This window comes from Struthio camelus, chromosome 8 (assembly GCF_040807025.1).
Source record: "Struthio camelus isolate bStrCam1 chromosome 8, bStrCam1.hap1, whole genome shotgun sequence".
Classification (NCBI taxonomy): Eukaryota; Metazoa; Chordata; class Aves; order Struthioniformes; family Struthionidae; genus Struthio; species Struthio camelus.
In genome coordinates this window covers 38,913,562-38,925,129 of record NC_090949.1, presented here as the reverse complement: position 1 = coordinate 38,925,129, position 11,568 = coordinate 38,913,562, and positions in this window count along the sequence as shown.

Sequence of the window (11,568 nt, the reverse complement as noted above, 5' to 3'; positions counted from 1 at the left end):
AACAGCCCTAATGCTCACAGTAAGAAACATGCTTTGAACCACAAATTGGAACTTTTCATTTAAAATATTGAAAGTGGATGGTCTGGCAATTTGCCGTAACTGACCTTTTCCCCCCTACAGAAATACCAGTGTTGATGAATCAGCGTATTTGTTAAACAAACATTTCCCTACAAATCCTTGGCAAGCGCTGCAAGCGTGCGGAGCGGCGCAGGGTGGGCGAGTCGAGCCGCTCAGTTATTCGACACGCATGCTGTGGGAGTTGGGATTTTCTTCAGTTTTGTCATGATTAAAAATTATTTTGCAAATCTTTTCTGTAGATAGTTGTTTTGGCTGCCTCTGTGTGCGCCTTGAAATTGTGTGGGGCTTTTTTTTCTTTTTTCGGCTGAGTCAGCAAAACAACCGAAAGCGGCGTTGGCGCAAGAGCGGGCGCGCGGTCGGCTGCAGTGAGAGCTGTGCGTCGGCGAGCTCCCGGCGGGCGGGCGGCGGGAGCCGGGGCTGGCGCCCGCCACGCGCTGCGGTGAAGTCACCTGCAATGCCGGCAGGAAGCGTCGGGGTGAAAACCGCGCGGCGAGCGCGGAGCCCGCCCCCCGGCCGCCTCGGCCCTCCAAGGCGCGCGATGGCCGGCGCGGTCCCGCGAGCGGCGTGCGGCCGGCTGAGCGCGCGTAAACCACCCGTGTGCGGCGTCACAGGCGCGTTCCAGAAGACGGTCACTGGTGCGGTGGGACCTCGCTCCCCAGAGCCGGGGGGTGAACCGGAGCACCCAGGGCTGCTGGCGGCACCAGGCTGCCTGCGGGAGGCGCGGCGACGCTTCAGGAGGAGATTCCCGCTCGGAGTTGGTGGGCACGCAGGAGCCTCGGTCCGCTGACGGGCCGGGAAGGGGAGCAGAGCCGAGGAAGTGCGGAGAAAATGGGGTGACGCCAGTCGGGAGGCTTGCTCTCCGCCGCTGTCGGCAGGCGAAGACTACGTAACGTAGACCGAGGACGGGCAAAGCTCACGCGTGAGTGAGATGGTAGCCAGAAACACGCTCTTGCCAAATCCCTCCTGCTGATGGATCTGCCCGTTGCACGCTCCTGCAGCTTCCAGAGAATCCAGCTTCCCATTCCAATTACCCCGCTGTCCCCCTTTTCGTATTCCCCTTCATCGCAGAGTGACTTCCCAGTTCTTGTAGCTGGGGGCTCAGTGTACACGCTGGTGCAGGCAGGGCACGCTTGGTGCGGTGGTGGCAGCTCAGTGCTTCTGCTTTTATATGAAATTAAATACAGCGGGGCTGTCTCAGATGGGCACCGCTGTTGCCCGCAGAGCTTCAAATCACTGCTCATCTGTAAAAGCCAAGTGAGGCTGTAGATAATACCCTGCTGGGGATGGGGATGCTGCCAACACCCTGAGCCACATTCCACCCCAAAACGTTAAAGTCTGAGTTTATTGTTTCAAGTTAATGCGTATTGCTTTAACTTAAGACTAAGACAAGAACTGAAAGCAGATTATGTAGCTTTAAACCACATAAGTTTCCCTTGTGAAATTTTTGCTGTTTAAGTTTAGTTTGTATAAAATAATCAGAACGCTCTGTAGAACTGATAAGTTCTAAAGTGTTTTATCCCAGTATTGTGGTTTGGATAATTCGTGGCAGCCTGGAACTCAGAAAGTGGTCAAAATAATTCATTGTAAGTATTAGAAATCAAAATTAGCATTAAAACCAAATACTTGAGAAATTCTGGTGATTTCAGCTTGCAGAAACCAATCAGAGAGACTAGCTCTAAAAGCTTTGTCACAGAGGTAGATGTTTGTTGTAGGTGCTCAAGTTTAAGAGACAATTCATAATTTTCCACAAGAAATCTACCTTTTCTGTATAGCTACATAGTTTGTATAGTAAATAAAGACACCTGTAATCTGTAATTCCAGAAGGAACTTCACCCTTCCAGTCTCCATTTTCTAGCGAGCTTAAAGCAAAAAAGGCAACCAGTCAGTTGTTCCAAAGACCTGCAATGTCCTGAAATCCTTTGAAATCTAACTATGCAGGACGAAGGAGCAGAGAAGCTAGCCTCTCACAGCAGTCGTATGACAACTCCGTTAGCTGCAGACGGATAAGCTCAGGAGTTTTGCACTGCTGCAAGTTGTGCCTGATTATATGTGTTGCAAAACAGAATTATAGTTGTGAGGTTCATTCATTTCTGAACCACGGGTAGTTTTTGTGCTATGGGACAGATCCTTCTCAAGCTGATGGTCACAGTCCTATTTTATCAGCTGGAGATCAGGCCAAGGAAGTTCCAGAAAATCTGAAGTCAAGCTGAATTAAATACGTTGCTCTATTATTTTGCGTTTATGCACATTCTCTACAGGTTTTATAGGCCTGAACTATATTTAGCCATCAAAGTCAGAGACTTTCTTCTCAGGGAATGAAGTATTTCTTAACATATTGCAATAAATTGCTCCAGCCGAGCCTCTGGAGGGCTGCCTGATCACGTTTGATGCCTAAGCCTTGCATTTCCTCTTAGAAGGCAGATCCTTTGGAATGGGCACAAAATCTTTTGAAATGAATAGAAATTCGGCCAAATAGAATTGAAGAAATGAAAAACGGAGGGCCAGATTTTCAGATGCTCTTAGATAGCGTTGACTTTGATATTTCATTGACTCCGATGCAGCCTTTGAGCTAAGGGAGGTGGACTCTGGTATATCTATAGCCCGTAGTAACTACCTCTGCCAGTGAATTAGCTAGCGTTCTCTTATCGGAAATGAAAGCCAAATTACTTATGCTTCTGCTGTGGCACAACAGCCCTGCATTACTATTCAAGAACCGTTTCAGGTGTGGACTAGATCCCTGGGGAACGGTTCTTGTGCTTAAGGTGGACGTGCCCTAAGCTAGCAGCGTCTCATTGCTCTGCGTGGCCAGAGGTGGATCCTGCCCTCGCTGCCCTCGCAGGGGTGAAGTTTTGGCTTCACTGAATAAAAGGCAGCAAAGTCTCCATTAACTTCATCAGACCTTTACTGCTGATGCAAAACCTTATTTCTTATAAAATTTGGCTTCTTCGATGTGGTGTTCCTGAAAAAGAATATTAATATTAAAAAGAAGTGTACCCCCCACTCAGGATGGAGTTTAATCCTTGCTGTTCGCAAGTGATTACTCTTTGCTACAAGGCAATTGGCTAAAATATCTTAATAGTTTCCTGAAGTCAATATGAATTCGTCTTGAACTGGTGAACTGTGAAGTTGTAACATCTATTGAGTGGGAAGGAACAATAGTTATTCCAATATTCCCTGGGAGCCTTAAGTAACAAATGAATATGTTCGGGGCTCTGCTTTGTTAATATGGGAATAATAATAGATGTTCATTGCGAAATTCAAGATCAAAACTTGCTTCTCTGCTCTTGTTGTGGTAATCAAAATGACTACATTTCCCCAGTATCATCATACGGATCTTCCAAAATGTGAAAGCAGTACATGATGCAGCTCAGTGACTCACCCAAAAGAAAACAATACTTAATTATCTTTAATAAAAGCTGCATTTTTCAGGAAATTTAAGCCCCAGAACAGCCATCTTGAGGCAATCTGGTATTTATCAGCAAACAGGGCCCCTCGTGGGGCACGTGAGTGTTTGCCATGATGTGCGGGGGTAGACTGATTGATCCCTGACTGTCCGCATCCGTGGGTGGCACTCCTGAGGGCGCTCAGCCCTGGCCCACCACGATGCCACCCTGTCGCTGGTTTTACCGCTATCTTTGTCCATGGTTTTACTATGCGTTTCAGCGAGAGCGCAGACAGCACTGAGCCCTACACACTGCAGAAAGCTGCAACCACTTGAAAACTTGCCAAAATTTAGGCTAATTATTTGCTAATTAATTAGATGGCGGAGGTGCTTTTGAAGGAAAAAATGCATATCCAGGACCCTCACTGCCACCAGGGCTGTGACGAGCTGAATTCTGCTCAGCGTGGCTGTGTGAACTAGCATCTCCAGGCAAGCCTAGACCTACAGGCGAGACCTACAGGCACGACAGCTTTGTTCTCAGGCTGCTCAGACCTCTAGGGAGTCCTCTGCCCTTAGCTCAGTGTCCCGTAGGAGTTGCTTGCCAGCAGCGATACTCTCCGTCTCTTCTCACTCCAGATGAAGCTGATGTCCCTCTGTCCACCAGGCACATCTGGCTGCTCTTGCTCCCAGGGCCTGCCTTTAACGCTCCCACCCCTTGTGGTACCACCCTCTCGCTCATTAAGGAAGCTCACCGGGTGGAAAATCTAACACAAGCATAATCGTCCCAATTAGCAGAGAAAGAGCCCTGCTAGCTCTGGCAGGTTAGGTTCTCCGGGGGGTTAGGTTCACTGGAAATAATACGGCCCAGTGTTCAACCGCTGTGCCATCGCTGTCCCTGAGTGTTTCTGAACGCCCCTCGACGTTCTCTGGGCCACCGCAGCGTACGTGTGATAAAAGTACAGCAAAAATAACGAAGCGCTGAAGTTCCTTGAACAAAAGACGAGGTTGTTTCCCAAACCACTCAAATCGATCTTGCTTTGGCACTGACTCTTCAACCGGGGTGTATACTTCCCTCTCCACTTTAATGGGACTTAAGCATGTGTTTAAGCAGGTGAAGCACATGCTTAAAGGGTGCTTCTTCTTGATCAGGAGCCATTGAAAAACAGACAGATAAAATGTCTTGTCTAAGGGTGAGCAAGCCAAAAGGCGGGTTGGCATGGCAACAGCTGAAAAATTCCTCCAGGGCAAGAAGGTGGAGAGCAGGAGGAGAGGAAGGCGTCTTCCACCCTGCTAGCGCAGCGGGTCTCCGCAGGCATGCCGGCCAGCCCTGGGATCCTGCTGACCGCCCAGACCTCCCGTCAGCTTTCACGCCTCGCTGAATGGCTAGTAGCGTCTAAGAGTGAGCACAGCAAAGTGTGTCGTCTTATCACTTCTGCTTGTCACCGGTTTTAAATGCTATTTATATAATTTCCAAGTGGACCAAGCTTGGCCTTCACTTTGCAAATTTTGGTGAAATTGTTCCTGTATAGTAAGTTAATCCTAAGTGTTTCATCATGGCTTTGTCTCTAGACAGAGAAATACCGAGGGCAGCTCCAACAGGCTCTCCACAAGAACGCTCTATGTCCTTCTAAACTGAAAAGTTTGCATATTTTATTAGACAGTTTTCATGGGTATTTTGGCTCAATATCAGCAAAGTAATTTTAGCAACAACATTTTACTTACAATGTTGATTTTGATGGAAGATCATAATCCAGAAAATCGCTTTAGCAAACCTTGGAATAGCTTTATCTGAGTCTTAGGTTTCTTTTTCTAACTGTTATCCCTCCTCAATATCCTTTACATGCACAAAAGGGATCATATATCAGTGTCACTAACTGAGAACTTTTTAAAGAGACTGAATGAGGAGCCAAGTGCGCTTTAAAGGCTGTGGCTCTGAGATAGCGTTGTTGACCTGCCCTCTCGCTCTCCTGGCGGCTCCGCACGCTCTCCGCATAGTCTTAGAAAGCAAATCACCCTCCTGGGAGTGACTCTGCATAGAGCCAAGAGGAGGAGAAAATTCCCATGAAGACGCTACATTACTCTAGCTCAAAGGTAGCTTGCTTTCTCAAGAGCACAGTCAAAAACCTCTGTGCGCGTGTGTTTGTGTGTGTGTGTGTGTGAATCTGAGTGGGATTTTTCTCCCACAGGCTGAACTGTCATCTTCTGAGAAGCACTTGCCAGTCCTGCATGGCTCAGTCTGCTCTGAAGCAGGGAAGCTGGAAGAGGTGTGCTGATTTCTGTAATTCATTTCTGCTGGGCTCAGGTGTGAATAGCTCCTTTTTAAGACAGATTTTGTAATTATGCGTGTGCACTACTGTGAGTAACCGCACAACTTAAAGCTATTTTCTTTCCTACTGTTGATTCCATTGTTCTTTGTGCTGCCCTGCAGCAATGATAAGTTCTTATGTTCACACTGAGAAACACACAGACACAAAACTCTAGCTAAGGTAACTCATAAAATTATGTTACACCTACTACAGTGTTTTGTGCTGGTATTGAGGCAACTAGCCTATAGGCAAGGTTGCAGCACTCAGGAGTATGTAGCCTAATTCGCGGGTTTTGGATCCAGTAGAAGTGATTTGCAGTGATTGGGGGTGACGTCCTTTTTGCAGCTGTTAACGTTAACTTTTAACATTGATATGGAAAAGAAAATAGGGGCCTGGCAATCAAAAATGCTGAATAAATTGAATTTTTACAGGAGATGCCATGACTAACAATGCTATGGTGACCTTGCTGTGTATTGGGCTGGGTTTGCATTGCTACAGTTTTTTGAAAAAATCATTTCCATATGAGTACTGCTGTGAGATTTTATTTTCTGGACATATCTTCCTCAGTTTGTCATGGCTTTCACTGTCATGGAGCTGTAAGTAGGAACCTGTCTGTTTTCAATTGGTTGCCAGAGTACTCACATACTAGACTGCACTGTTTAGACTTGATTTATTTCATGGATATGAAGTTGTAGTTACAAAGTTTTATTGAATAGTCATCATTGGTAAAGAAAAAGCTCAGACACACTGCAAAGAGATTAAATACCTCCGAACCCATGGGCTTTGCTCTGAGTGGTGAAATAGAGAGCAGTCGCCATTATCCCGTGGAGAAGAGCCTAGGACACTCCACTGTCTACCTGCTAGGGGTTCTCAATTTCATCCGGAGTGTTGTGGTCTAGGCGATAATAGACATTTGATGGAATATTCTGAACGTGGTCAAAAACCCCCTTTTGCTTTTCTTGCCATAGTCATTCTTAAGAGGAAGCTCAGTTTTGTAGCCAGGATACACTACCACCAAGTCAGAGTAATCTCAGCTGGACCACTGATGCTTACAGCTAGGGCTAGCTTTAGATGACTCTGTTTTTCTGCTGTTTTTTGCTGGATTGTGCATGCCTTTGGACACAGATTAGGTGTGGAAAATGGTCTTGCATTTGGAGAACAAACCAAAGACTCATCAAAGCTCAATTTCTAACACACACGTGCTCTAACACAGCTTCCTGTGTGCCTTCAGGTAAATCATTCAGTCACTCTCTATGTCTCAATTCACCTTCTGCAAAACGGTGTACAACCTTACCTCTCAGAGGTTTTACACAGAAAAATACACCAAAGACTGGGAGTTGTGCAGCTTCTACAGCAATGCAAAGTACTGCACAAATCTTGGAAACGTGGTCAGGCATCCACTATGTCTCCTGGGTGTTTTGCTCAGGGTGATTGTAGTGGGCGTTCAAAATCACTCAACGCAGAGGAAAACTTCAGCTTCACAACTGTATATTTCTTATGTTCGCACTCATCCGTCACCTTTGCTCTGTCTCCCAGCCTGATTAAGTCATCCAAGAATGGGTTGAAAGACTTGGTTTTGTAATCAAAGAGTGAACAGATGGCTGAATTTTCTGTTACCTGTTGCAGAACATGGATCACAGGGCATATGGGACGTGAGTTGGAGATACCCTTCTAAGAGGAACTGAGCAATCATTTTGGAGATATTGCCTTCAGTTTGCTTGCTTTTTATGCAGCTATAGGGTTACCAGGGAATTGTTCATATTGTTGTGACTGTTGGGATCCTGGGATTTTCATGACAGTTTCTTTCACTGTCTGTTTATTTCTCTTCTATTCGTTTCTTAACGAAGAAAAGTGCATAACGTTTTAGTATGTGTAATGGACTCCTAGTCGTAGTTTTTGCTCAGATTATCTCTGAAGGAATACAAAGCGAAAGAAGGGTCTTGACAGCGTTTTGGCTGCAGTCTTTGGCAGGTATTGAGTAAAAATACGGTGTGAAAAGTGTAAGCTCATATTATTTACATCTACATTGACTAGCTGGTAATAACAGATTGCGGTTTTAGGTTTGTTACCTTGGAACAGCAGTTGTCTTTTGCAGTTAGGAAAATGCCAAGTGCAAGTGTCTGACTGCCAGGCTTTTCGGGGCTCGGTTTGCCGGTGAATGCACAGGTAGGTGCCTGGCAGCTTTTCAGGAATGTCTGTAGCTCCAGCGGGTGTTTTCCTGAGTAGGTAGCAAGCACCTCGGGGTGATTCCCTCGTACACATTTCGGTGTCGGCAGGTGCGGCGTCGCGGGTGCTCCGCGCCTCCGGCCCGCGTGAAGGTGGTGCCATGCTTCGTACCACTGCTGAGCGCTCGAAGAGGTAATGCAGCAGCCCCAGAGAGAGTTCACCGCTGCTGTGGTGGCCTTGTGGGGCGGCAGCAAAGGCGGCCGCGCGAGCCCTTCGTAGCACAGGTGGGGGCAGAGCTTCCTTCATGACAAAGTCCCTTCAGCGATGGCCTTTCAGCCCAGCTCCCCCTTCTTTTTGCGTTGTCTCCTTTTACTTTATCTCTTCTTTTTGGGGACAGGTGTCTCCATCTTTCTGAGCGTGGCTGCCTCACACCACCTGCCTAGTTTTCAGTGCCAAAGCCAGAGGTGATCTCATGCAATTTGCTTCTTTACTACTCCATGACTCTCCTTCTCCTCCCCTCTTCAGGAACTCCTCTTTCCTGAGTCTGTTACGTGAGTCTAAGTTGTTTCTTTCCTGTGACGGACCCAGTAAAACTTAAACTCAGTTTCTTGTGGACCCCTTTTTGAGACCTTGATCTATTCACTTGTGATGAAACTTTTACCTGGGGTGACTATTACTTCTCTCTGGCAGGTGGAGAGAACCAAGCCTCTATGACTAACCCTTTATAAGGTGTCCTTTCAGGATGCGGTATCTCTGTGGATGCATCTTAAATTTCTTCCCAAGGTAGTATCATTTCAACAAGGAAATAAATCTGCCCACGGTCTTTCCTAATCCTGATACGCCTCTGGCAGAGGGCATCCTCTCCTCCCTTGAGAGCAGAGAGTTTGTTTTCATCTATTGATCTGTCTAAATCCTTCAGATGATTGGCCTTGAATCACAACCTTGAAGCTGGTTCTGCTGATAGTTGTTGAGATATACAAACGCTCTTCCCAAAATCTTCACCAAATCCTCACATGAGACTGTAATTGCGATGCGCTTTGTAAGAGCTCCTCCTGCTTGAAGGTCTCGTTGGAAAGTGCTTTTATCCCTGACACTTGCGAAGCAGCTGCCTGAGGCTCTGTCCTGAAGGTATCTTCCAAAACACCATGCCAGTGCAAGAGAATCAGATAAAGCTGAGGTTTTTGGTACTGCAGTTATTGTTAGCATATGTTTTACCTGCAGTTTTGAGTGTATTACAGTCACGCTTTGAGATTAAAGTGCACATTGAAGTGGGTAACTGTAGTTTGCTGTATTGAAAGATGGACAAAGTAAGGCACAAACAATTGGGGGAATTCAAGTTCACACAGAGAATCTACGGGAAAGCAAAAGACAGACATCAAATCTCCCGAGTCCTGTCCCTCAGCTGTAATCACAAATCTTTTTTGCTCTCATTTACTTGAATTGTCATCAGGAGCTGATTTATTATAATCCCAAAAGGTCACAGTGCTCCCTATAGTAAGAATGAGACAATACAACAAACTATTGTCCGCTGTGCTAGCCATAAGCTGATATAATTGTTTGTGTTAGCATTTATGTTTATTTATGCACCTAGGAAACTCTTTTTACAGTTTACGTTTCTTGCTCCAGTTGTACATTCTCCGTCAAATACCTAAACCTTGATATCCCACTGGAAACCACCATCTATCCTCAATTTACTCAAACAATGATCTAAGCACAAGGAGTGTTTTTGGTACAAACCCCAGACTCCCGTCTCGGTGGAGGTATACCTACCTCAAATTCTGCCAGCACTTCACGTTGGATTTAATACTGCTTTCTGGTAACTCACACAGACGTGTTATTTTTAGATTGTGTATTGACTGTTTGTGGCATACAGATTTAAGCTGCTAATGAAGTGGAAGAGTTCAGAGCCACATGTCCCTGTTAACGGCAGACAAAAGATCAGTGAGGTTTGCAGAGTAAAAACGTATTTCTGCTTGTGAAATGGCCTACTCTTCGTTTGGTCTTTAATCCTTTCTCTGATTATGAAGGAAACAGTGCTTTTCTCTTAGGAAGGATTCAGTGCTGAGGTAACTGGTAATCCTGGGCTATATCGTCAAGTTTGCCAGCCTCTGATGCATTCGTCTCCTATGAATTTGCCTAACCGTTTTTGAGCATACGTGAACATATTTGTCATGCAGAGTACCAGTGCCAGGAAGTTCGGGAGGTGAACTACACGGCGTGTGGGAAAATCCCTCCTTTTGGAACTTGCCCTCGGCAATGTCCTCTGGCCCCTGGCCCTCCTGTCGGTTAACGGAGGCAGGAGATGCCTGGCCGCTTCGTGGCGCCGCGCGATTCGCGCTCTCCCACGGGCTGTCCACCCTGATGAGCCCCGGAGTATGAAAGACGGGGCTTTGGGCTCTGCTCTGCCCTCAGCCGTTTTCTGCCTGGTTCGTGCTTGCACGGTCACCTTCTCTGCTTAGAGCACTTTGCGAGCCGTGCAGGGCGAATCGGACATGCTGGCAGGCCTCTTCCTCCGCCAGCGCCTGCTCCAGATCCCAAAGCACTACAGAGTTGGCAAGAATTTTGTGCTTGATTTTTTTAATGATTTCAGCCACGGCTTTCTTTTTCACCAGTAGCCACGGGTGACCTGTATACGGATGCAAGAGGCAATAAGCCCCGTCATTGTGCAGAACGTACAAGAGCTGCATCTCTTACCTGGTCTGAAAGGAAGAGGGGAGGTGGCCAGAAGTAGCATAGGAATTAATGACTATACGAGACGCTGAAGATGTGAGGCAAATTGTGATGGTGAACACATGTGGTTTAAAATACACTTTGCACAAGCAAGAAACAATTGCTCATTACACAGAAAAGGTTTTGGGGCCGTTCAGGGCTGTTGGTGCCCCTGGGGCCCCCGCAGTCTGATTCTGGCCCCTCGTAAGCCGTGTCGCTCGGCGGTGGCACAGGTGACTGGTGGCACTGGTGTAGGCTAGGGCAGAGTTTGGTCTGGACACCTATACGGTAGGTGTTTTTACTGAAACTTCTCTTGAGCAAAGGAGTTTTACCTGAATAATAGCTGGATGGCGAGATGTACGATACTTTCCAAACACGCGCCAGGCTTTTGCTAGAGGCTCATTATTTCCATCTCAGCTGAGATTTATGCCTGGAGAGCGAGAAGAGCTCGCACAATGTAGCATCAGTGTGAATCGGCAAGCGGTACTTAATTTGGCTAACCCGCAGCCTTTTGCAGTGGCGGAGGGGACCGAAAGGGATCGGGTCACCGAAGAAGAGCGCTTTGGGGCCTCTCCGTGGAGGTGGCTCCGTGGAGCCGTTCCAACGAAGGAAATCAGAAATACGTAGCGTTGGCAGAACAGGTTACCCGATACGAAGCGTTTGTGTCGGTTTTAGTTAGAGCTGTCAAACCAGAAAGTAATTGGGTTCGGGTTCAGATAATTTTTTTCCTTATTGAACTCTAAAACTGAAAAAAAAAAAAAAAAGAAAAAGGAGCGATGTTTAGTTTGGGTTTTTTTAATGCTTTTGCTTAACTGTAATGGAATTTATGAGCACAGACCTGAAATTATTTGGCTTCGTCATTTGGCTCCACACAGTTCTAATTTTAATATTTTAAACTTGCTTTAAAATGGAAACTGCTGAATAAAC